Source organism: Mesoplodon densirostris, chromosome 7 (assembly GCF_025265405.1).
Source record: "Mesoplodon densirostris isolate mMesDen1 chromosome 7, mMesDen1 primary haplotype, whole genome shotgun sequence".
In the NCBI taxonomy this organism is placed as follows: Eukaryota; Metazoa; Chordata; class Mammalia; order Artiodactyla; family Ziphiidae; genus Mesoplodon; species Mesoplodon densirostris.
In genome coordinates this window covers 77767086-77791988 of record NC_082667.1, presented here as the reverse complement: position 1 = coordinate 77791988, position 24903 = coordinate 77767086, and the positions used below count along the sequence as shown (strand labels likewise).

The following is a 24903-nucleotide window of genomic DNA, read 5'->3' as shown; positions in this document are numbered from 1 at the left end:
TTTTCTCCCACCACAGAGTGCTAGTTCCAGGAGAGTAAAGGCTTTATTTTGTTCACTGCTGAAAGCAACAGCACCCAGAAAAGTACTGTACATATGAAGCCCTCAGTAAACACTAGCTGAATGAATGGTGCAAAGTGTTACAAGGAAAAGTACACCCAAACTTTCATTATAATAAAAAAGTATAGATAAAAAAATCTTTCTCTAATGGCTTCCAGTCAAGTAACTGAAAACACCATATGCTATAATAAAAACATAAGTAATTTATGAAAATTTGAAGGCAAAAACATAATTTTAAAAGATTTAGACCTACGTTAGGCGTGATAGAGTATGGATGCTTTCTTGAAATTCACAATCAGATCCAAGAGTATCACTTTCAGACTGTTCTAGTAGACTGAGTTTACTTTTAGTTGTCTTTGATGAAACAGTCATTATTCTACTCTCTTTCTTAACGGAAATGTGTTTTTTCGAAGACTCACTTTTAATTGGTTTATTAACCAAAGAATTATTTTGCCCAATTCCTTTGCTTTTCTGCTTTACAGGTGAGTCAGAGCAGGAATGCAGGTCCTTCCCAGGTTGTTTCTTAGCAGAGTATTTTTTGGTCTATTCACCTGCTTTGCTCATTTTCTCTGAAGAAGACCTGGTATTTCTAGATAATTCCTCTTCTTTTCTTTGACTTCCAGTTCCAGAAATGACGTCTGCTGAAGGAGAACATGTTCTAGCAATGAAATCTTCAAAAGACTCCTGCCGCTGCTCTGTGACTAGGACCCCCAGGTTGTCTTTGGAAGTTTCTAAGGCCTCCTGAGTAGACGCTGGGACACGGAAGGAGTCGAGAGGCAAAGGAATCCTAGCATCACCTGTAATTTTCGGAAAGTGGAGGGGAAGACAAAAGACAAGAGAAAAATTCAGTGATGAACAAAGCCAACCATTAAAAAGTAGAGTTCAAAACTTCAATGTTACTCTGTAATCTTATTATTAACAGTCAATTGATTAATCAGAAGATTTCAGAGCCAGTTTTTTTTGTAATTATATCTTGCCAAGTGATTCTCAGCTTAACCTAGCTATATCCAAGGCTATGTCCGCTACGTTTTCAGACTTTGGTGATTGGGGTAGTTATTACCCATTTCCTTTCCCTCACTAAAAATAAAACCCTATTCTGTAAGATAATTAATTTCTTTTCTATCCTCTAGGCACATGTAAACCTTATATAGTTTGTGACCAGACTGTGTTCTCAAGCTGTCAGTTCCCAAGACCACTCTGAGATTGGCTGATGGGGGCTCCAAGTAAGGCTAGAGGAAAAGCTGACAGGTTTTCCCCTCCCATTCCCATAACCAGGTGATTCACTCTAATATGTTACCTATTAGCTATGTCTGGACTACTTATTTTAAAAATTATATCAGTATGTATACCTTCATTAGTTTTCCTTCATTGTAAGCTGACTGCATACAAATAGAAACCTAGATAAAATATGAACAGAATAGACATTTATACAATTTAAAATCTGGAATATTTTCTCTAATGTCTTCTTTCTTCATTAAGGATAGTTTGCTTTAACTCATAAATTTTCTAAAGAACTTCCAGTCTTCTTATTTACAAAAGTACAGTATCATGAAATGGACACACATTTACTAATCTCAGATTTGGAAAGGACTCCAGAGTCTTCTAGCTCCCAAGCATGTGAACTATTAGAGACTGATCATTATTGTTTTCTCCCTGACTTGGTCATTTCCTTTTTGCTAATCACTCTTAGAATCATTAAGTGCTGTTCTGTCCATTTACTTGGCTATTTTGCATTTGTTATGGGGCACCCTGTTTTGATTCTGATTTTCCTTCTTCAAGTGCCTTCTTTTCTTCTTTAGGTGGACTACTAACAGTAGAATTCACCTGGGGACGACCTAGTAAATGAAAATCTGACTGATCTATACCAGCCATTGTGGACAACTGCCCAAGCCTAGACGAGAGGAGGAAAGGAGAAAAGACAAAGGTTATTATAATCACAGAAGAGCAGTTTAGATTTCCCCAGACCTACAATCATGAAATACTTCTAAAATCTTTTTTTTTTTTTTTTTTTTTTTTTTGCGGTACGCGGGCCTCTCACTCCTGTGGCCTCTCCCGTTGCGGAGCACAGGCTCTGGACACGCAGGCTCAGCGGCCATGGCTCACGGGCCCAGCTGCTCTGCGCCATGTGGGATCCTCCCAGACCGGGGCACGAACCTGTAGCCCCTGCATCGGCAGGCGGACTCTCAACCACTCCGCCACCAGGGAAGCCCTACTTCTAAAATCTTAAAAGCCAACATCCTACTCCAGACTACAAGCCTCTCTCTCCCCCAAATCCTCAGCCCTTTCCAGATTCATCCTCCAGGAGACATCCCACTGTCTCACTAGCAGCTTCAATATGTTCCATGCACCCTGTCCACTGCCTGTCACACCTCCATTCCCACACTTCTTTACCACCTTTCCTCCAGTTTCCAAGAATGTGTTTGTTCCTTCCTTCCCAACACCAACACCAATTCATTCACTGACAAAACACCACTCCATCAACTATCAATCTCCACTTCCCTCTTTCAGCAAAATTGCTCCCGGTTGAGAACCACTGACCTATATCTCCCTTGCAGATTAATAATCATTTTTATGTCTAAGGCAAAGATAACTTTAATTCAAACTTATCAAACAAGCAAAATAAGTGAAAGATAGGAAAATTCTTATGCATTCCCGACTATTTTCAATGAAAGCTGCCTTTAATTTAGTCTTTACAAAACAACTATACCTACTAATTACTCTGTCTACAGGTTACTCTTTTATAATGGGCTCCCCACTCTACCAAAGCAGGCTTCCCTACTTGCATTTCTTAAAAAATTTAATTCCTCATTTTAAAACGTCAACTATATTACCTATAATTACACTAAATTTGGCTAAATATAGCCACGTAAGTCATGAAAATTGCTCCAGTTCCTCACCAAACTACCGTTAGAGTTGCAAAGAGAAGAATGCCATGAAGAGAAATGAACTAACCCAGCATCTTTAAGGAGAACTAGGAAAGCATGGAACTTCTGAAAAGAATTCTCAGTGCTGCCCAAAACACCTTCATCATCCAGGATCATGCTTGTCAATGAGTGGGCATGAAGGGCTTCAGACAAAGAGAAAGTTGTGTTTCTTAACTGGGCATTTTCATTTTCCAGCTATACAAGAAAAGTGAAACCGTCTGACATGATTTTTTCTCATTGTCATCAAAAGTAGTCTTGCCTTGGGCTTCCCTGGTGGCACAGTGGTTGCGAGTCCGCCTGCCGATGCAGGGGACACGGGTTCGTGCCCCAGTCTGGGAAGATCCCGCATGCTGCGTAGCCGCTGGGCCCGTGAGCCATGGCCGCTGAGCCTGTGCGTCCGGAGCCTGTGCTCCACAACGGGAGAGGCCACAACAGTGAGAGGCTCACATACCGCAAAAAAAAACCCCAAAAAACAAACAAACAAAAAGTAGTCTTGCCTAGTTTCAAGGAACAAAACTAAAACACTCAAAATGTAATTAATTTATAATTAATGTAACCCTCCGCCAGTAAAGACAGAGACCATATCACATAATAACCAAAACCCACAGGCACCCAACAAAGTTTCCTATATAACACTTAGGTGGTATATAAATAAACCAAAGTTACCGTTTTATTAATGATCTTTCACAAAAGATCACATTTCTAACTGGTTCAATTCATAATGGAGCCTCATTCCACATTAGAAAATTACCTGCTTTAAGTCTCCCTTAAATTAGAAAGTGAATTATAGAATCTGATTTGAACAAAACATATTACAACTCTGCTGAATGTTAAGAATTAACTTTAGTGAGTAAAATATCTAATGCTTACGTTTAAAAGTCCTAAATCATACCCAACCCAATTTATTAAATGTACGATCACCAATATTTTCTTTGGCTTCTTCAACATATTCACCCCCGTGCACTCTTCCCCTTCCGCTCAGCATCTACGCACTTAAAACCCCCTGTAAGCTCAACTCTCATATTTCTCAGAAAGGCCGTTAATGTTCATGATGCCCCTTTTGCCTTACATGAGCAGGTACTCAACATTTATTGAATGAGTGTCTGCCAATCCAATGGATGCACTTTCAAAAATTCCTCCCTACACTCACCCTGTGATAAATTATATTTAGATAGAACTTTTTAATTATGCCCTGCTTTCATGCACATTACCTAATGTAATTCTCATAGTATATATTTTTATTTTTCATTGCATTCTTAGAAGTTTTCCAATATCTTAAATTTACTTCAATGATTCACTTTCCTAATTCATTGCCAGGAGAGTCTCATCATGTCTTTTATGTTACTGTATATACAATATATGCACAGAAAGTGCCTTCTTGAATCAAAGAATCATGAACAGGAAATAAGCTAATGTCATATAAAAGCACACACACACACACACACACACACACACACACAAAACCAGATTTTCACATCTTTAAAAACATGCTTTCTGGAATATAGATCATATGATCACTAAATACCAGTAACTGCAAAAGTCCATATGACACAACCAATTTGCAACGTATTACAGTTGTAAAGCTTTCTTTCCTCCTTTAACTGCTTTAGGCACTCCTCCAGGGTTTCCTAAGCAAAAAGAGTCAATATTATAACTAATTCATAGTATAATATCCAAAAGCCTTTCCAGCTATTGGTCTCATCAGGATTTAGGGGCAGAGCCAGAAGTGAACTCAGATTTTAGTCTGCTACTGGTCATATCATACCATGCCAGTGAAATGAATGATCAAAATCTATCAAATTTGCAAAGATTTATTTAAATTCCACTCTTTCCAACATAAATTTGTGGCAGCCCACCATAAAAGGCATATGCATATAACATAGTAAGTCAGAAATAAGAAGTTACGACCAAGAAAGAAAAATTCTGTTTTTATTTGTGGGTCTCTTTATAGCAGGAAGTCCTATTAACGAACCTGCTTAGCATACCTGAATTGCATAATTGCAGATTCAAAAGCATGTTTTAAAAAAGTGATCACTTTTAAAGCAATTTACAGTCAAGCACTGTTCCTGGAGTTCCCTGGGTATTAAATAATCGAATCATCAAAACCCTAAGAGGGGGCTTCCCTACTGGCACAGTGGTTAAGAATCCGCCTGCCAGTGCAGGGGACACGGGTTCGAGCCCTAGTCCAGGAAGAACCCACATGCCGCAGAGCAACTAAGCCTGTGCGTCACGACTACTGAGCCTACGCTCTAGAACCCACGTGCCACAACTACTGAAGCCTGTGCACCTAGAGCCTGTGCTCCGCAATAAGAGAAGCCACCGCACCGCAACAAAGAGTAGCCCCCCGCTCGATGCAACTGGAGAAAGCTGGCGAGCAGCAACGAAGACCCAATGCGGCCAAAAATAAATTTATAAAACAAAAAACCGTACGAGGAAAGAACGATCACTAACTCCATGTTATTTTACAGATGAGGGAAACAGAGGCAGAGCAGTAGAGTAAGTAGAGCAGCACAGCCAAGGTCACACCACTAAGTAGCAGAGCCACACTGTGGACTCAGGAAGCTGGCTGCCATTCCTGCTCACGGAGGTGGTAGTCTTCCCTTCACCAAGGTCACTGAAATAAAATGAACACTGATAAACTATCTTAGGAGTTTTAGGAACTAAGACACTTCGGTCCTTGAAGTGGGGACACTGCTTGCAATAGGCAGAATTCTGACAGAGCCCCCAAGATGACCACTTACTGAAGTACACAAACCTTCCACTTATCCAATCAAACTCTAAATGTAGGTGCTGTAGTGAAGGGATTTTGCACATGGAATTAAGGTTCAAAATCAGTTGATCTTTTAAGATAGGGAGATTGTTTTAGGTGGATGTGGCCTACTCAGGCACCCCATGAAAAGGACCTGAACTCTTCCTGAATTGAAGTACAAAAGGGACAAGAGGGAGACTCTCCATTGCTGGCTCTGAAGAAGTCCAATGCTGCGGCAGGGAAGGCAAGCGAGAGGCCTCTAGGAGCTGAAACACTCGCCCGACTGACAGCCAGCAAGGAAATGGGGACCTCTGTCCTGCAACTGCAGAATCTGAATTATGCCAACAAGCCGGAAGAAGCCTGTAGGCATTCTTTCCCAGAGCCTCTAGACGCTAACACAGCCAGACTGACATCTTGATTTCAGCTCTGTGGCCCACACAAACTATGGTGAACATCCAACGTTTGGGGCTCAATATCTTACACTTAAATTTCACGTGCTTTAACACTCTCAGGAGGGAACCCACAAGTTCCCGTGTGTATCTGAGCAGGAAGCCCAGTCACGCTGTGCCTGGACTTCTGACCTACAGAACTCTGAGCTAGTCAAATAGGTATTGTTTTCAGTCAGTAAGAGTGTAGTAAAAGAATTAATATTCTACTCAACCTCCAGGTTCGTGAACAAAATAAATGATTGTCATTGTTTTAGGCCACTGTTTTGGGGTGGTTTCTTATGCAGTGATAAACAATCATAATACCTATACTTATGAAAACAGTAAGGTACATTTATACATGTTAACTGCTTTGAACAATCACTTAAAGAATGAGGAACTCTATTACCTGCCATCATTGGGAGAGGAGCTGGTATCACTGTCTGGACAGTAGCTTTTGGTACCTAACAACAATCCTACATCAGGAGTTTACCCTAAGGAAATCAAAGATGTGGGCAAAGATTTATCTACCAACATGATGTCATAAGATTGTTTATAACCAAACCCTAGAAGAAAGCTAAGAGCCTCTGAATTGGGACTGGTTTAAATAAAAACAGCTCATCGTCTGAAGGAATGCACTATGAAGCCACTAAGAATGACAAGAGGTCTCAACCAGAGTTAATGAATGGGCTTCAGGAGTGCTACATTCAAAATATATCTGTGCGTTTTTCCTGGGAGATGATGCATAAGCTTAATCAAATTCTCTGATGTAGAAGAGTAGTTAGTGACATGGCAAAATATTTCGGATACTTTTTTAAGACAAAAGAGCAGATTAGGTGTGTGTACATGCAGAGGTGGCTTTTATTTCCTTCAAGAAGTTGTTCATTCTTTTCAAACATTTGCTCAGTGAACATATATTTTTATATTCAGAACATGTTTAAAAAATTGAGAGTCTAAGAACTTCAAATTCTTTAATGTTTCATTACTAAAGCCAGTCAAGTTTTCAATGGGGAAAAAGGGAAAAAATTGCAAAATTCCTCTACTTTTAATATAATGGTTTAATCAATCTTCTAAAACTGATTTCAAAGAAATTCTAAACAAATAAACAAAAAAACAAAAAACCCTCAGCACGGTCAGAGGAAAGTAGACTAAAATTCCTGACTGGTTCTAAATAGCACATCAAAGTGCAATTACATGCAACAGTTTCTCCCTCTAATGGAGGGAATTAGAACACAGTGTTCAATTTTTGTGAAAAAGTGTACCCTCCTCCTACAAAGTATTCAGAATTCATGTCCCTTACATGGAAATATGGAACCAAAAAAGTTAGAAAGTAAAATTGCTTGATATTCTATTACTTAAGTAAGACTAATGATAAGGCTTTGGAAGAATTTTCCTTCCTGCCATCTGCTCTCCATTCCACCCTTCTGTACACCGGCTAGGGTGATTTTTCTGGGACAAAGCTCCCATCATATTGGATATCAAATTTTATGTTCAACTTTTCTCCATTTAACATGGAAATCAATCATTTCTCATATAATCAGGGGATTCATAACCTTGATTTTTTTTGTGTGGGCTACAAAATATTCCACTGAGTGGGTTTACTGGTTAACCATTTTACACATTTAAATTCTTTCCAACCTTTCAATATTATCACACAAAATAACCGTTTTTATGCATGAAGGCTTTTTTCCATATTGAGAATAACATTCTTACAATAAATCCATAAAAATGAGTTTGAGATCAAAGCAAATGAACATTTTTAAGGCTCTGAGGTACCTATCTCCAGACTTCTTTCCAAAAGATTTCTGAGATTTTACACTGCCATCAGCGATGTATCACTTGGTATATAACCTCTACTATAACTGTTGGCTTACTTCCTCACTTAGAGTGCAAGTTATTTGAAGATAGGGGGTGTGTTTTATTAAGTGTTTATCCCCAGCACCTGTGCCTAGCACAACATAGACGGTCAATAAATAATTGCTTAAGGGCCTCCCTGGTGGCGCAGTGGTTGAGAGTCCGCCTGCCGATGCAGGGGATGCGGGTTCGTGCCCCGGTCTGAGAGGATCCCATATGCCGCGGAGCGGCTGGGCCCGTGAGCCATGGCCGCTGGGCCTGCGCATCCGGAGCCTGTGCTCCGCAACGGGAGAGGCCACAACAGTGAGAGGCCCACATACCGCAAAAAGAAAAAAAAAAAAAAAAAAAAAAAATTGCTTAATAAGGAAAATCCCTGCCACACACGTACATATAAGATGTACGTGTGTGAAAGACAGACTGTGTGTTTTTCTCTAACTGGATAGATGAAAACTTGTCATCTTCTTTAATGTGCAATTTTTTTGCTTATAATTAGTCATTAAATTTCTCTTTTAGATTATATTGTAAATATTCAGATTCTCTGAGGCAAATGGGCCTGGCACTACCCATTAGCTACATAACCTTGGACAAGTTGTATAACTCTAGGCCTCAACTTCCTCATCTATAAAATGGAGATAAGCTCCCATATTACAGAGCTCTTGTGAAAATTACATGAGTTACAACACATATAAAATTAGAAGAGTGCTTGGTACATAGAATATGTGCAATTAATGCTGAATGAATGAACATGCGAATGCAAACAGTAGTGAAGGGCTTAAAATGAAACGGTCTCATCCCACTCCCACATCCAGCACTCAAGAAGCGACCGATTCTTTACGCAGTTTTTTTTTTTTTTTTTGCGGTATGCGGGCTTCTCACTGTTGTGGCCTCTCCCGCCGCGGAGCACAGGCTCCGGACGCGCAGGCTCAGCGGCATGGCCCACGGGCCCAGCCGCTCCGCGGCATATGGGATCCTCTCAGACCGGGGCACGAACCCGCATCCCCTGCATCGGCAGGCGGACTCTCAACCACCGCGCCACCAGGGAGGCCCATTTTACGCAGTTTTTAATTGTAAAATACGATATGTGTACTGAGAAGTGCACAGAACAAAACTGTCAATGTGACAAATAAAAAGAGAATACTTACATAAGCACTACTCGAAGCTGAAAGTATTGATACTTGTCAGCATCGCAAAAATCCCCCATATCCTTTTCTCATCACAAGCTCCTTCCCTCTTCCCGGTTAAACACCAACCTCACTTCTTGACAGTCATTTCCTTTAACCTGCATGCATCCCTAACAAAAGAGTTTAGTTGTGTCAACATCTAACTTTATGTACAGGATCATAGTATATGAAGTCTTTTCTATCTTATTTCTTTCTCTCAACATTGGTTTAAAAAATTCATCCACATTGCTGCCTGTAGCTCTAGTTCATTCAATTTTATTGCTGGACAGTTTTCCCACTGTACAAATACACATCATTTATTTAATTTTTGACTCTTAATGGATATTTGGTTTGTTTTCAGTTTGTGCTAATGCAAATCATGGACAGGAATCCTGCTGTACCCGTTATTCTGGTGCATTTACACAGGGCGGGGGTGAGGGCTGCTGGCTCACAGGCTATTTATATACCTTCAGTTGACGGAGAGGGCTAAATGCTTTCCAAAGTAGTTGTGTCGATTTACACTCCAGTATAAACAGGGTAGAAGATTCCCATAGTACTTCAGGTCTACAATACCTAATACTACCAGACTTTTTATTTATGTATTTGTCAATCTGATTGACATGTAGTTTCCTTGGTTTTGACTGACTTTTCACTTATTACTTAATGAAGTCGTACACTTTTCTGTGTTTACTGGTTGTATGGATTTCCTTTTTTATGAGGTTTACATCAAATATTGTTATTTTTTATTATTTTATTATTATTATTTACTTTTGGCTGTATTGGGTCTTCGTTGCTGCGTGCAGGTTTTCTCTAGTTGCGGCGAGCGGGGGCTACTCTTCATTGCGGTGGCTTCTCTTGTTATGAAGCACAGGATCTAGGCGCGCAGGCTTCAGTAGTTGTGGCACATGGGCTCAGTAGTTGTGGCTCACGGGCTCTAGAGCACAGGCTCCGTAGTTGTGGTGCACGGGCTTCGCTGCTCCGTGGCATGTGGGATCTTCCCGGACCGGGGCTCGAACCCGTGTCCCCTGCCTTGGGAGGCAGTTTCTTAACCACTACGCCATCAAGGAGGTCCAACTATTGTTATTTTGAATTCTTCCCCATGTCCAAGTAATACTCTTCCATGACTATTTTCTCACTAAATTGGAGGCGTTATCTGTTCACTTTCTAACTTACTAATAAGTAAGGGTTTAGTTCCTCTACACTCTTTCCTATGTCCACACTGCTCAGTAAAGTTATGTCATCATGAGTTATTCCACTGCTCATGATCTCTTTGACTTGTAGTCATATACTTAAAAACCTACATTGTTGATCAACTAGAAACTCTCTCAACGTCACACTTTGTAAAATGAGGACATTCATACCATCTTCCCTTTTTTCTACCTCCTGTCTACCTTCCAAACCTAGCTGTTACGTTGTCAAAGTTGAAATTTATATTCTGTTCTATGTGCAGTTAAGTCTTCTGTTATTTGAGAGTCAGTACGGAGTAAGGTTTAAGAGAACAGTCAGAGAGCCTAAACTCAAAGCCTCGATCCAACCTTAAGTTAGGTACAGGCTGGGCAAGTTCCTTCCCTGTCTTAGCTTCCTGTTCTCAAAAGTGGGAATGATATTAGCACCAACCTCATAAGGCTATTCAGAGGATTAAATGAGTTAATATATGCAAAAACACTTAGAGCCTAATATATACTAAGTACATACTAGTACACAATACATTTCAGTACATACCAAGTTAATACTAATACATACTAAGTATAGTTTACTTTAGTTATTTGTGATTACATGCACGTTGACAATAAAAGCTGCAAACCAAGACAGTATTGCCATTATTACAATGAAATTAATATTGCCCACTGCAGAGGTACTGTGTCTCTGTGTATAGACTACACCTCGTTCCATACTGTGCCAGTGTCACTGCGCTTGTGCAGGGTGACCACATACCCCAAGCCGCCTTGGGCTGTTCCAGTTTATACCTGTTGTCCTGATGTTACAGCATTAGAGTGCCTCCTTACACTATTGAAGTGTAAGGAGTTTGGACAAGTTCTGGTTTGGACAACAAATTAGATACGTGGTCATTACCCCTGTGTGTCACTGAAAAGGGGGACATCTATAATGGCAAGTTGAAGTGGATTCTTCCCTTCCTCACCAATACTAGGTTAAAAATCAACCATAGTTTAGTGTGCTTCAGCTTTATGTCCGTATAGCCTTTTCTCCTCTGGAGTTCAAGTTCCTTCTCCTCTTCCTCTCCCTCCTCCCTTCCAACAGTGCCTAACACCTAGTAAGTACAATATGCCTCAAGGTGTTTCTAAGCTCTCAATCACACAATCAATAGAAGCCTCTCCACTCTAGACTAGCTGCAATCTGCACTGAATCACCTATTACCTTCCTTCTTGGTTTATTGCCTCATTTTGCTGGATTATGTCTATAAATAGCTTAAGGTATAGCACAGGAGGTCAAGTTTTCAAATTTCTTTGGGTACAAAATATCTTCTTCAGCCTCCACGTATGACTGATAGTTTGGCTGGATACAAACCCCTAGGGTGAAAATTATGTGCCTGAAAAACTTTGGAGGTATCTTTCTAATGCCTTCCAGGATCCATGGTGCTCATGACAAGTATGATAAAGTCAGATTGTAACCTTTTTTTTAGGTGACCAGTATTTTTCTCTCTGGAATGGATGTATCCTCTCAGTATTTTATTCTATTTTAATTTATTTTTTCAGTATTTTAAAGTTTCACAATGAAGGGTGCCTAGGTATGAGTCTATTCTTGCTCATCTTGCATAACTATTTTCAATCTGAGGCCTGATGTCTACTTTCAGCTGTGGGGAATTTTGTTGCCCTTTGACAGCTTCCCTCCATTTTTTTTCTGGGTCTGGACTTTCTAATAGTAACATGTGGGATCTCCCAGATGCAGCCTCTCTAACATATTTCTATCACATTTTCCACTGTGTCTTTCTTTTTTATATACTGAGAAATTTTAAAAATTCCTACTGAATTTATTTCAGCAACCATATTTTCATTTCCAGGAGAACTCTCTTGCTTTCTGACCATTCTCCTTTTCATTAATACCCTAGTCTTATTTTATAGTTGCTAGCTCTTTTTAAACCTCTCTCAAGATACTAATTAGGGTTTTTCCTTAAATTATTCTGTTCCCTAAATTGTCCCTCGTCCTACTAGGATATGTTTGCACTCTTCCCCCTCTCTCATGTTGTAAGCTTTACTCAACTAACAGGCAAATGACAGTTATTTTCTATTTAAGAATGAGCGCAGAAAGCTCCCTGAAGTCAACGATTGATTGGCTTCTTATGCAGGAAGAAGCAGGGAGTAACTGTAACAGGATCTCCCCCAAACACAATTTTCTAGGGTGTAAAAACGCACACTAGCTGCCCCAGTTCTCACCAGTTTCACTGTTTTCAAAAGGAAATCATCTTATTTCAGGACCGTGAGGGCAGGGCTGGGAGTCCACTCCTCCAAACACATCCCTTCAATGAGCTCCCCTATCTCAGTCACACTTTTAACTAACTCCACCCTCTCTCCTACATGTGCACCTGAGCATGGGGCTACTTTTTCAGGTGGGGTCAGAATCCTCCTCAGTTGCACGTGGTCCCTGTGCATATTCTAGGTGATGCTTTTCCTCTGTTCTACTGCTTCAGTTTCATACTCTTCCACTTGTCTTCTGTCTTTCCAAACTATGTTGAAATCTCTTGATTGTTGTGGGCATATATACTTAAACACTTTGATACCATCATTGTACTGTCTCGTCAAAACAGAGAAGAGCTAAAAGGGTTCTCAGTGCATTCTGAATCTGCTATTCTGTGGTCCCAGTGTTTAAACTTCTTGGACTTCCCCAGTGTCTATTACTGCTTTTACAAATACAATCTCGTGGTCTATTCGTGAAGGAAATGAATACACCACATCTAAAATAACAAGGAATGCGGGTTAGATGCTCTAGGGTCTTGTCATACTCTGCCATTTACTAATAAACCACTTACGTTCTACAAATTGTAGGTGCTCATTTATAAAACGAAAGGGAGTAACTCTACATGAACTATAGATTTCTCCTACTCTAACATTTCATAATTTTCTAAGTTCTTTTCTTAAAATTTCTCTATATTACCATTAATTTTAATTAAAAAATAAAAATCTAACTTTCTCGTTTGAAAATCAAAGAGTAATTCCCGTAGTCCTACAATAATGGGATAATCAGTTCTGAAACCTGTCAAGTGTCATGTTTCATATGAAGAGAAAGTCATATTAAATAATTTTAGAAAATTAAACATGGACTTTGTAGCACAAAGACAAGGTCCCCCCCAAATGGTGTTCATTTACTAGAAATGTTCAGCTCTGCATTGAACTTGAAATAAAATAAATATATTAATTTTGAGGTACAAAAATTTCTTATAAAAATCAATTTTCCTTTTCTGTCCATACAAACAAAAGTATGGAATGACATTAGAGGGCAGGTTTATTTGGTAATAGAATGTAGCTTCTTGATATTTTTGATTTTAGGAAAGGAGAATATCAACATCGAAATGTTTTTCAACTTTACTTTTATTTAAAATGAGGCCATATTTTCCTCTTATAAAAAGAGTTCAACTAGAACTGTCCATTTTCTCATCTGTAAAACAAGAGCACTGAATCAGCTGACTGTATTCATTCAGAACTCAATTTCCTTATCTTATGATCACTAAGGTTCTCCCTAAATCTAATATACTAAGGTTCTAAGCAAAGGAAAATATATTACTAACGACATGTTTTGATTTTAGTTTCTTAGAGTTCAAATGTCCATCATTCACCTTGGTCTAAGCTTAAGGAATCATTCAAGGGGAAACAATGCAGATGGCATGAGAAAACAGAGCCTTCACACAAGCTGTGCTGTGTTGCAATCAGCCTTCCGTTTGAAAAATAATCTTCTCTATAGCTTTAAAGTGATAACTTTGTACCTGCAATGCTTCTTGTTTCAAACGGATTTTCTCTGGCTCTTCCTGAACACGTTCTGAGGAATCATCGACCTCTTCGATTTCTGAGGAGGAAGGACTCTCTACTGTCACAGTCACAGGAAATTCTGATGGACCTGAGTGTCACAAGAAGAAGATAGGAAACCACAGAGTTGTTAAACTAAAGTGCAAAGAAAGAAGACAAGATTGTATAAAAGACAACACAAGCCAGATACCAAATATCCAAATATTAGAGGACATTTAACAAAAGTGATCTGAGGTATCATTATTTATAAATGTCTCTCACTGCTCTTTAGTGTAAAATAGGCAATGACTAAGTAAAAGTACAGGAACTTATTTTTGCTATGTTACTGTACAGACCTCTGTTGTACGTGCTTACGATTAGTAATGGGAATTGCCCATATTATTTTATTAAGTTTCTTTCACAGAAGCCAAATGAAGATCCAAGGTAAACACTTTTTCTCAGATCAACTTTATACTGCAAATGAAAAATTTATTCTTCACCATCAGACAAAAACAGTCTGGAAGAAAATGTAGTTTTTCAGAGGAAAATACATCAGTAAAGGGACTGATGAATAATCAGGAAGTCAACATATCTAAGCTGTGAATAATAGACATTAGAATTTAAAAAAATAAATCACATACACATACACAACTAAAACTGACCCATCAAAAATTTCATCTTCTCAACACCCTTAAGCCCAAACTAGGGCAACAATTCTCCCAGCAAGCTTCACTGCCACTGCAATGTTGTTCAATAGGACATTTCCAAACATTTAAAAACTGACCTGGCCACAACCCCATAAAAGTCTACAGATCATAAAGAACTGTGCTGGGATTATATAACCATGCAGAAGACAAGTCACTAGGACATCATTTTGACAACAAGCAGCAAATCCTGCAGCACAGGAAAACCCTAACAGGAGAACGAGGTGCACACCCCTCTCTCTGGGAATGCAAGGCCAGGACTGACACCCAAGATGCTCTTCTCTCAACCTCAGCAGTGGTGCCTTTCACAGAGCAACTATGCAGTCTCCCAAGACCACTGGGAAGGAGAATCTGATACTGACAGTATTAGCCTGCCATAAGGCCATAAGCGAGGGAATGTGTGTGGCCTTGGTGAGAGAGCAGAGGTTTGGGAGATGTTGCTTTATATTGGCTTTCAGATCAGGAATTTGTACATATAGCCCGCAAACAACGTTTCTTGAAAACATGTGAACATTCTTGAGTATGACAGCTCCATGTGAGGGGTCAGAAATGGCAGTCAAGTTCGTTTCACTGGGTAACAGCTGATTTGTGGACTGGAAAACAGGCTTCCTTGTTTACAGACATAGCCACAAGGCTGCCCGTTGTGTGCCAAATCCACACAACTACACAGTTGCATTGGGAGAGCGACCAAACATGTTTTACATGGATTTATTTCAGAGAGGGAAATGCTTCTTGTAAGGTTCTGTCAGTTTAAAAAGCAAGAAGAATGACCATCCACCTTTCCCAATTCAAGCCCTATATATCATAAATATGATAGCTACACACCACCAACTGATTACATACATCACAAGCTTTGATGAATGGAAAGCCCCTAAAAAGATATCAACAAAACGAAGTTAGATCTTCATGTAAATACATCACCAGTTAAACCCAGTTAATACAACTATTTAGTAGTATGAACAGTATCCATACAGAATTGTGTATAAAAATAAATAAGCTCAAAACAAGGACCTGGAGGGCTCTGCTACGGAGAAAACGCAACAGAATTCAGCCTACTGGCTTGGTAATAACTCTCTGAACTGCTGAGAGGCCCCTTCAGCTCCTATGTTCAGGATGGTTGAGATTTCAGTCTCTCTTCTTTAAATGGTGATATTAAGCGTTCTCTAATTTACCACCCTGTGTGACGAGGATGGACCTGCGATTAAGTGTCTCAGGAAGAAGACAGGAAACCACAGAGCTGTGAAACTCAAGTGCAAACACTGGGGATTCAACACTATAGTTTATGCAACAGCAATTCACATTACCATTTGCAAAAAAGTAGTCGGTTGTCCAGTGGGGATTAGAAACATCCATTTAACATGAGCAACTGAACAGATATTTGACACAGTAACTACTTCAAGTACTATTTAAAATCAATTCTCTTTGTTTTCTTAAGCAATTGTTAATCCCCAATTTCCTGATTACTACCAAGTAAGTCACCTGAAGATCATCTAGAGCCATCTATTTCACTTAGCAAGCCTAAAGCTATAATTCAACCATTTTATTTACTGTTCTGTGACAAAAATTACTATGAACAGCTATCCCCTGGATAAGAAATCAGGTAATGCTAGTTTGACTCACTAAATCTGATTTACTGAGTTAATAAGCCAGTTGATTTAGAATAGGTCTAATGCATATTTTTCATCCATTCTGCATTAAACTATTTCCCATGCCTAAAATGTCTTTTTTCCCATTCGTACGTATCCAAATTCCTACTTCTGTGCTGTAGGGCTTCGCTCAACTACACCTGCCTTTAATCAAACTTTCCTCACATGCACAATTGGTGATCATTTTAGTCTCCTCAAGACTCCCACGGAGTTACCTCTGTTGTGACACTTGAGAAACAACTTGAAACTCCCAATTACTTTTAATTTTTCTTCCTTAGAGGGCTCATTAGGCAGAAGCCATGTGTGAGTTACCTTTTTTCCTCTACACAAAGCACCAGAGACCACCCACATAATACAAGTTCCAAAATAAAGAACTCTAAATGACTGAAAAAGACAGGGAACGCAAACAGGTTACCTGTTGCTTTTTGCACTTTCTGCAGGACACAATGGCCGGAAACCAGACACTCCAGGTGGTAGCGCTTCAGGAGGGTAACATTCTTGACCAGCAGAGTGTTTCCTTCCATTACTTACAGGCTTCTTTGCGGCCAAGACTACGTTGGACAAAGCATGAAAACAAGGAATCAAGATGCACCAAAGGTCTACAGAGCAACTGTCACACGTGCACACGTCGAAAGGAATCAAGAAGGCACTTGACAATGATGCCAAGCCCATTAAAAAGAGGATCGTTTTGTACAAAGGTTTTACATAAGCCAGCATTTTAAAAACATATAAGTCCTCTACAGTAACAAGTTATTTTAACTAAAACAAAAGTATTGAGATGTGCAGAAATGCAAAAATAAAGTTTAAAAAAAATCCCAAAGTATGATACATTTCATGTATCATGCAGAAACACTCAAGTTTCCTGAATCTTAGAACACCTTTGGCATTTCTGAATCTCAAGGACACAGAAACACAGATACACCCATGACTTCTGCCAAACAGAATCTTCAGAAGTAGACCAAAAGTTAAATTTAAGATGAATTTTTCTATGTAAAAACAATACAAGTTATAAGGCTGCAAGTTGCTGGGGGGTAGGTGAGTCAATTTTACCTTCCTATAAGCCTGTCAACCTTCACTGCTCCTTTGATTTCATATAGAAAACACACAAAAAAACAAATGAAACCCACTGGATGAAAGAGTGAAATGTGGAGACTTACCCTATATTTCAGTAGTAAAGAGGCAAGTATCTTTATAGGAAACATTTGGTTGCAAAAACTAGACCTACGTGTTAATATTTTACTTAGAACAAGCCATATATTAAAATTCACATTTAAATATTTAATTTGAATTTACTGAAAACAAACATCATAGGTTAAAATGGTTATATTTATCCTTCAAAGCTACTGTATTTTCTGTTATTTATTTATTTTAATAGATCTTGATTGGAGTATAATTGCTTCACAATTCTGTGTTAGTTTCTGTTACACAACAAAGCGAATCAGCCATATGCATGCACATGTCCCCATATCCCACCCTCTTGAGCCTCCCTCCCACTCTCCCTATCGCACCCCTCTAGGTCATCGCAAAGCACCAAGTTGATCTCCCTGTGCTATGCTGCTGCTTTCTACTATATTTTAGCATTAGGATGCAGGGTAAAATGGAGTGTATGCGGTAATATAGGACAAATATTTCATAGAGTGTAGCTTATTGATAATCACCACACGATCCTGTGTCATTTACATGCCTCTTAAAAATATATAGGAGGGCTTCCATGGTGGCGCAGTGGTTGAGAGTCCACCTGCCGATGCAGTGGACACGGATTCGTGCCCCGGTCCGGGAAGATCCCACATGCCGCGGAGCGACTGGGCCCGTGAGCCATGGCCGCTGAGCCTGCGCGTCCGGAGCCTGTGCTCCGCAACGGGACAGGCCACAACAGTGAGAGGCCCGCGTACCAAACACACACACACACACACACATATATATATATATATGTGTGTGTGTGTGTGTGTGTGTATGTATTAAAAATTTTTTAAATTACACTTTTCTTGTTAGGAGATTAAAAAATTTCTAATAAAATTCCCATCTTTTATTAGGCATACATAAGTACAATATAAATGTGACACAATTCACACCATTATTTCACCCCTATACTCACCTGGATCTAGGTATATACACAGATACTGATTTGGCTTACCTCTATGTCTCCAAATAACTGAGGCAAATACAAAAAAAAGCCCAAGAAATAAAATTACTCTTAAAAGAGCTCAATGAGCTTGTATACTTCAGTTACATTTCCACTTTGTTTAATCATGCTAACTAAAAAAAAATGTTTAACTGTTCTCATTCCATGATGCCCTATTATTCTGTACTAATTTTACAGAATTCCTAATATGTTTTACATATACATGTTTTATTTATATAGATTTCCATTTCTAATATCATAGCAAAAGCCAAGGTAGCTATTTTAAGAATGCTTTACATATGATATAAATTTTAAATAATAATATCTAATTAGTGTGATATCACAAATCTTAACTTCTTTGAATGTACTATTTGATTATTAAAATATCACTCTCTTGAAATAACAATTGGCAGATGATCATAAGCTTTTTTTTGACTTCATAAACACTCTTAACAACTTATTTAATACACTATTGTCCAAGCAAGTTGATTAATAGAGAATCAAAAACATACAACTTTAAGTAGAAAAAAAAAAAGCTGTATTTATGAAGATGTTTACAATAGTTTTATTTGAGGTTATTTCCAATTTTTCACCAATTTAAAAAACTGACCTACTCAATGAAACCTTGTGAATGCAATGTTAAAAAGTATAACTATGAATCACAGAATTTAAATTTAGTATGAAAAGATAAGAATGGCAAATTATATTGAAGCTATGTGGAATTATGTTTATAGACAGCAGGAAGAGAAAATTAAAATGTAAATATTGCTTGATAGGATAATGGGATTAGAGGTGGTCTGTTAAATTTTTCATTTTTATGCTAATACCTTTATAAAACCCCAAAATCTTCAAACAACACACTTTTTAAAAATTGTGGTAAACTACACAAAACAGAAAATTTATAATTTTAACCATTTTAAAGTGGACCGTTCAGTGATATGAAGTCAACAAATTTTTAAAACTTTCAGAGGGCACCTGAATAAAACATGTGTTGTCCACTGGTGATTTTAATGTATCTGGTATATAACTAAAGTCACCACAAAACTCGTTCTGGGAAATTGGCAGATCATAAACATAAAAAATTTATTTTGCTTTTTATTAAACCTTATTGTTTTGCTGTTTCAAAATTCAAATTTACTCACAAGAAAGAGTCAGTTTCATATTAGATTTGGTTTCACAAATGCTGCTCCTGCCATTCATTCTTATCACCAAAAAAAAGACTATTTGTGACTAACAATAATATGTTACAGAAAATAAAAAGTTAAAAGGTTTTCAATCTGCATATCTGGGAACCTAAATTAAAGCATCACACAACATTTTCAAAAGCAGAAAAGCCATTTGACTTGACTCAAATCTTAGTTTTAAGATGGCAGAAAGTACCTTGATAATTTTCTTTTAAGAAAGAAAGATAACTAAGCCATTAAAGAGAAATTCTTCCAAGAGAACTGAAACATGTTATATACCTCTGACTTGGCACTCCTTCCATCTGGAGAACTTTTTTGGTAACTGTTTTCATCACAGAATGATCTAAAGTAAAATGAATTGAAATTAGAGTAATTATTTTCCAATGAGTGGCTATTTCCATTTAAAACCCAAAGCCAACTAATTATTGCTTTTCCCATACATTTAAATATGAAATCTACATTATATAATTATACACTTATTTCCCCCTTTGTGTATTCTAATTTCTTCCTCAGAAACCTAAGATGCCATCTTGCAGACTGCCCACAGTGGCTACTATTTTGGCAGCAGCAAAGGTCAACTTGAAACATTTTGCATCTAAAGTGGCTTTGGACACCTTTGGATACAAAGTACAGTCTGAGCACCGTCCAGACGCTTAGATACCTAAAGAGCATCTAAGATATCAAACCAGGGCATCCAAGATAACAAACCAAGTCCTGATATTCTCTCAAAAGCTGCTCCTCCCATCAGCCCCCTTCTTCTAAGTGATACTACCCAGTTGCACACATAATCATCAACGACTTGTCTCCTTGTTACTATTTCCTTCATACCTCACCTCTATCTGCAGGTCTTGATAGCTACACCCTCAAAACACAACCTGAATTCAACCACTTTTCACTTGCTGCAAACTTCCAACCTAACCTGGCCATAAACATCTCTTATTTGGAGCACTGTGATAGTCTCCTAATTGGTCTCCCTGTTCCTCTTCTTTTTTTTTTTTTTTTGCGGTACACGGGCCTCTCACTGTTGTGGCCTCTCCCGTTGCAGAGCACAGGCTCCGGACGCGCAGGCTCAGCGGCCATGGCTCACGGGCCCAGTCGCTCTGCGGCATGTGGGATCTTCCCGGACCGGGGCATGAGCCCGCGTCCCATGCATCGGCAGGCGGATTCTCAACCGCTGCGCCACCAGGGAAGCCCCCTGTTCCTCTTCTTTATCCTCCCAAGGCCCTTCTCTATACCAGGTCACCTTATTCAGATACGATTTGGATCATGCCTTTTTCCAGTTCAAACCCCTCTACTCATTTAGAATAATCCACATCTTTACTCTGGCCTTCAAGACTTTACAAGAGCAGACCCCTGGCTAGCTCCTTGACCTCATGTCATACCACACTCTTCTTCACTCGGTACTCTGCCCAGATTGGCCTCCTTGCTTTTCCTTAAATACTCCACCCACCTACATGCCTACATACTCATTGCCTCCTTGTCCTGGAATGTGCTTACTCCAGATCTTCCATGGCTTCCTCCTCTCTTCATTCAGGTCTCCGTTCAAATGCCACTTCTCCAGTGAAGCTGTCCCCTAACAAACCTATCCAATGGAGTCCTACCTGCTCTCCCTCACTCTCCTTACATTAAGATAGTTTTGCACTTCCTACTCTCTAAAATTATATGACTTATCTGTTTACTCATTTCTATTTGATCTCCTTCACTAGAATGTAAGCTCCATGAGGGCAAGACTTTTGTCTGTCTGGTTCACTGCTTTATCCCTAGTCCCTAAACCCGTATCTGGCACACAGAAGATGATTACAAAATTACTTGTGAATCTGACGAATAAAGTACTCCTGGCAAGAATTCAGAGGTTGCACAGGAAAGAAATAATGCTCTTGGTGGAAGCAGGCTTAGTATCTAGGTTCACCTCTATTCAGAGCAGAGATAAGAAAAATTTACAAGTATAATTCACTTTAATTAGTACAGTAGCTGCTAAAAACATAAGGGAAGTGCAACACTAGAAAAGTACAGTTGAAGCTTGAACAACATGGGTTTGAACCTCGCGGGTCCACTGACACATGCATAGTTTTCAGTACATATGTACTATCGTCCTACATGATCCAAGGTTGGTTGAATCCACAGATGTGGAACCACTGACTATAAACTTATACCCAGATCTTCAACTGCGTAGGGGTCGACACCCCTAAGCCCACGTTGTTCAAGGGCCAACTGGATATGACGAGGAAAGTTAAACACATTAAGTTTTAAAAAACTGTCAATACCTGAACAAATTCTTTTTGTTTTGCTATGTGTTCATCAATTTAAAAAAAGTGACCACATACCAACAAGCAGGTTTTTTCTTATATCCAGAACGAGCAGAGTTCTGTTGGTTTCAAGGGCCTTTAGGAAAGCCTTTGCTCCTTCACTGGTGAGGCCGCACTGCTGCAGGTCAAGTGCTTTCGATGAAAGACAAAAGGTCACTTGCTAACTCTACAGATTTAACATATAGACAACTCTCATTTTCTCACGTGTGGAAGAGTCCTGCACAAGACAAGTCATGGCAGGTTTGTAATTTTGGGTATGGAAAAAAACAGAAACATATACGCACACACATAATGCATAAGCCAATTTAAAGACCTCTTCTTGGATGTGCAATGATAACCCTGGCTTTAGTACCAATAAATCAGACAACATATTTTACAATTACAGAACTGAAGAATAACTGTATAGAACCTATGAGCAAAAAGCATCACAAAATGAATCTCAGTTCATAATTAGCAAGGGCGGCAGGGGCATGTAAACCTCACAAGCAAAACCTGGTGGAGCTCAGAAATGCACTGCATTCTTTTGATCATGATCTTCAGCTCCAAATCACACTTGAAACTAGTTCAAAGGGGAAAACAAAATAGAAGAAATGTAATAACTGTTAGTTTTAGAGGAAAAAAAGACAAGTCTAAGAGGATACAAATAATAAAAACTTTCAACAATGTGTGAATAGAGAATACATACTAAAAACCTATCATGGAAATATGATGGTCAAGAACGCTCGCAGTAAAAGGTCAGACAAAAACCAGAAAAACTGATCATGAATTCTAGTAGTTCTGGGGCTGAACAACCTACTCATTTAAACCAAAGGGATCATCACTAAAGCACAGGGATTAAAAAATATTACATGAAAGGAAACTATCATGAGTCTTTTGTTTAAGTGTTGTGTGGACCATCACATTAAAATAACTGGAGTCTTTCAACACCCCCATGACACACAGAAATAGCAAGTCAGACATACGGATCTGACAGGATATGATACAACCCTTATAAACTCTCACTACAGAAGAACGGACACAGGGTATAATTAACCAAATAGCCAAATTAATACAAACAGCCAGTAAACCTCACCAGTCAATCAAATGAATACAAAATAAAACACAATGTGGTTATTCTCCTATCAGATGAAGCCAAGATTCTGTAAGAAAAGCCTTTAAATAATGTCTATACCCTTTGGATCCAACAACTCTCTTTCTAAGAATTTAACCAAAAGAAATAGTCAGAGATATAGGTAAGGATATATATCAGAGTACTATTTGTAACTGAAAAACTGGACAAAGCTTATATACAAGAATGGATAAGCTATGTGCACTGTGGCATATTCATATAATGGAATACTGAACAATCACAAAAAGTGATGTAGGAGATGCAAATTTACTGACTTGCTAAAATGCTCATACTAAATTAATTGAAAAAAAGTTATAAAATTTGGAGTAATCCCACTTGCATAGTAGAAAATGGAGAGGTACTCATTTTTGTAGTTTTACATTTTTTTACAAGTGCTACAGGCCAGTGTTTGTGAGAGGCAGGCTTCACATCTACTGTTGGGGTGGACTACAAATTGGCATAGCCTTTCTGGGTGGTAATTTGGCCATGTGTATCAAATGTCTTAAAAATAGATCACACTTAGTCATTCCACTTGTAGTACCTTATTCTACAGAAGTAATCCCGATGGACACAGAGATGTATATACAACGTAATCACATTGTTTCTGACAGGGAAAAGCAAACTGTCTAAATAGAATTGCAAAGAATTGATTAAACTATGGGACATCAATACGACGCAATACTACATGATACATCATTAAGTGAAAAAAGCAGGAATGTGAAATAGCAAGTATACTACAATTCTATTTTTGTAATCCCTAAGTGTACATATATATTTGTAGAAAAAAAAAGACTGAAAGTATATACACCAAAATGAACAGTGATTATATCTGGGTATTAAAATGATAGGTAATTGTTCTCTTGTTACTCTGTATTTTCTATAAAGGATATATGCAACTCTTAGAGAAAGTTTAAAAGCAAAATAAAAGCTATCAGTAAAATGAGGCTTAAAAAAACCTATCACAATAGTATCATGCCAAAAGCTAAGCATATTAAAAATTCAATATTTTCAACTTTAGAATTTCCCTCTAAGCCATAAATCCTCACTAAGAGATTCTGCCAAAGCACTTGCACCCAGGTCACCAATGAGCGTGTTGCAGTTCAGAGTGATGTGCCTCAAACCAGCCATGCAGTCAAGATCAGGTCTCCTGGAATGAAGACTCTCAGCCCAGGTTTCTTCATGCCTTCTGGTAGTCTGATACTTCAAAGATTTAATGGGATGAAATTAAGATGCTTGAATAAGGAAACAGGGTGTGCCTGAGTATGGCTTCTTATGTCAGAGATTTACACACACACACAGATCAAGCATATATGCCAGGAGCATCAACCTGAGAAATTCAACAGTCACTTCTGGTTTACGAGTCCAGTGACCCAGATTCTGCTCGGTCAGTGATTAGATTCTAGCCACTGCATTTCCTGTTTCTGAACACTTATGTAAAGTTGGACAACTCAATTACAGTCCATGAATTATTTTCCTTATCTTCTAAGTCAGGGAATTGGTTCTAAATTCTATCCTTGCTGAGGCCCTATATTTCATCATCCTGTCCTCCAATGGCCTCCAAACACCTGACTAGGCAAACCGTAAGAAAACTTTTTAATATGCATCTTATTTATTAACAAATTATATACACAAAGTTCCATACATAGAATTTATGTACATGATAAACTACACAGATTTTTTAAAATAATACAAAGGTAAAAATGTTCTAA

The 24903-nt window shown here is 38.6% G+C and overlaps 1 pseudogene; it reads right to left on the bottom strand.

Annotated features, from left to right (window-relative positions):
* Positions 1–244: 244 nt before the first annotated feature.
* Positions 245–24903, bottom strand: part of LOC132494208 (centrosomal protein of 78 kDa-like) — a 128136-nt pseudogene continuing 103477 nt past the window's right edge.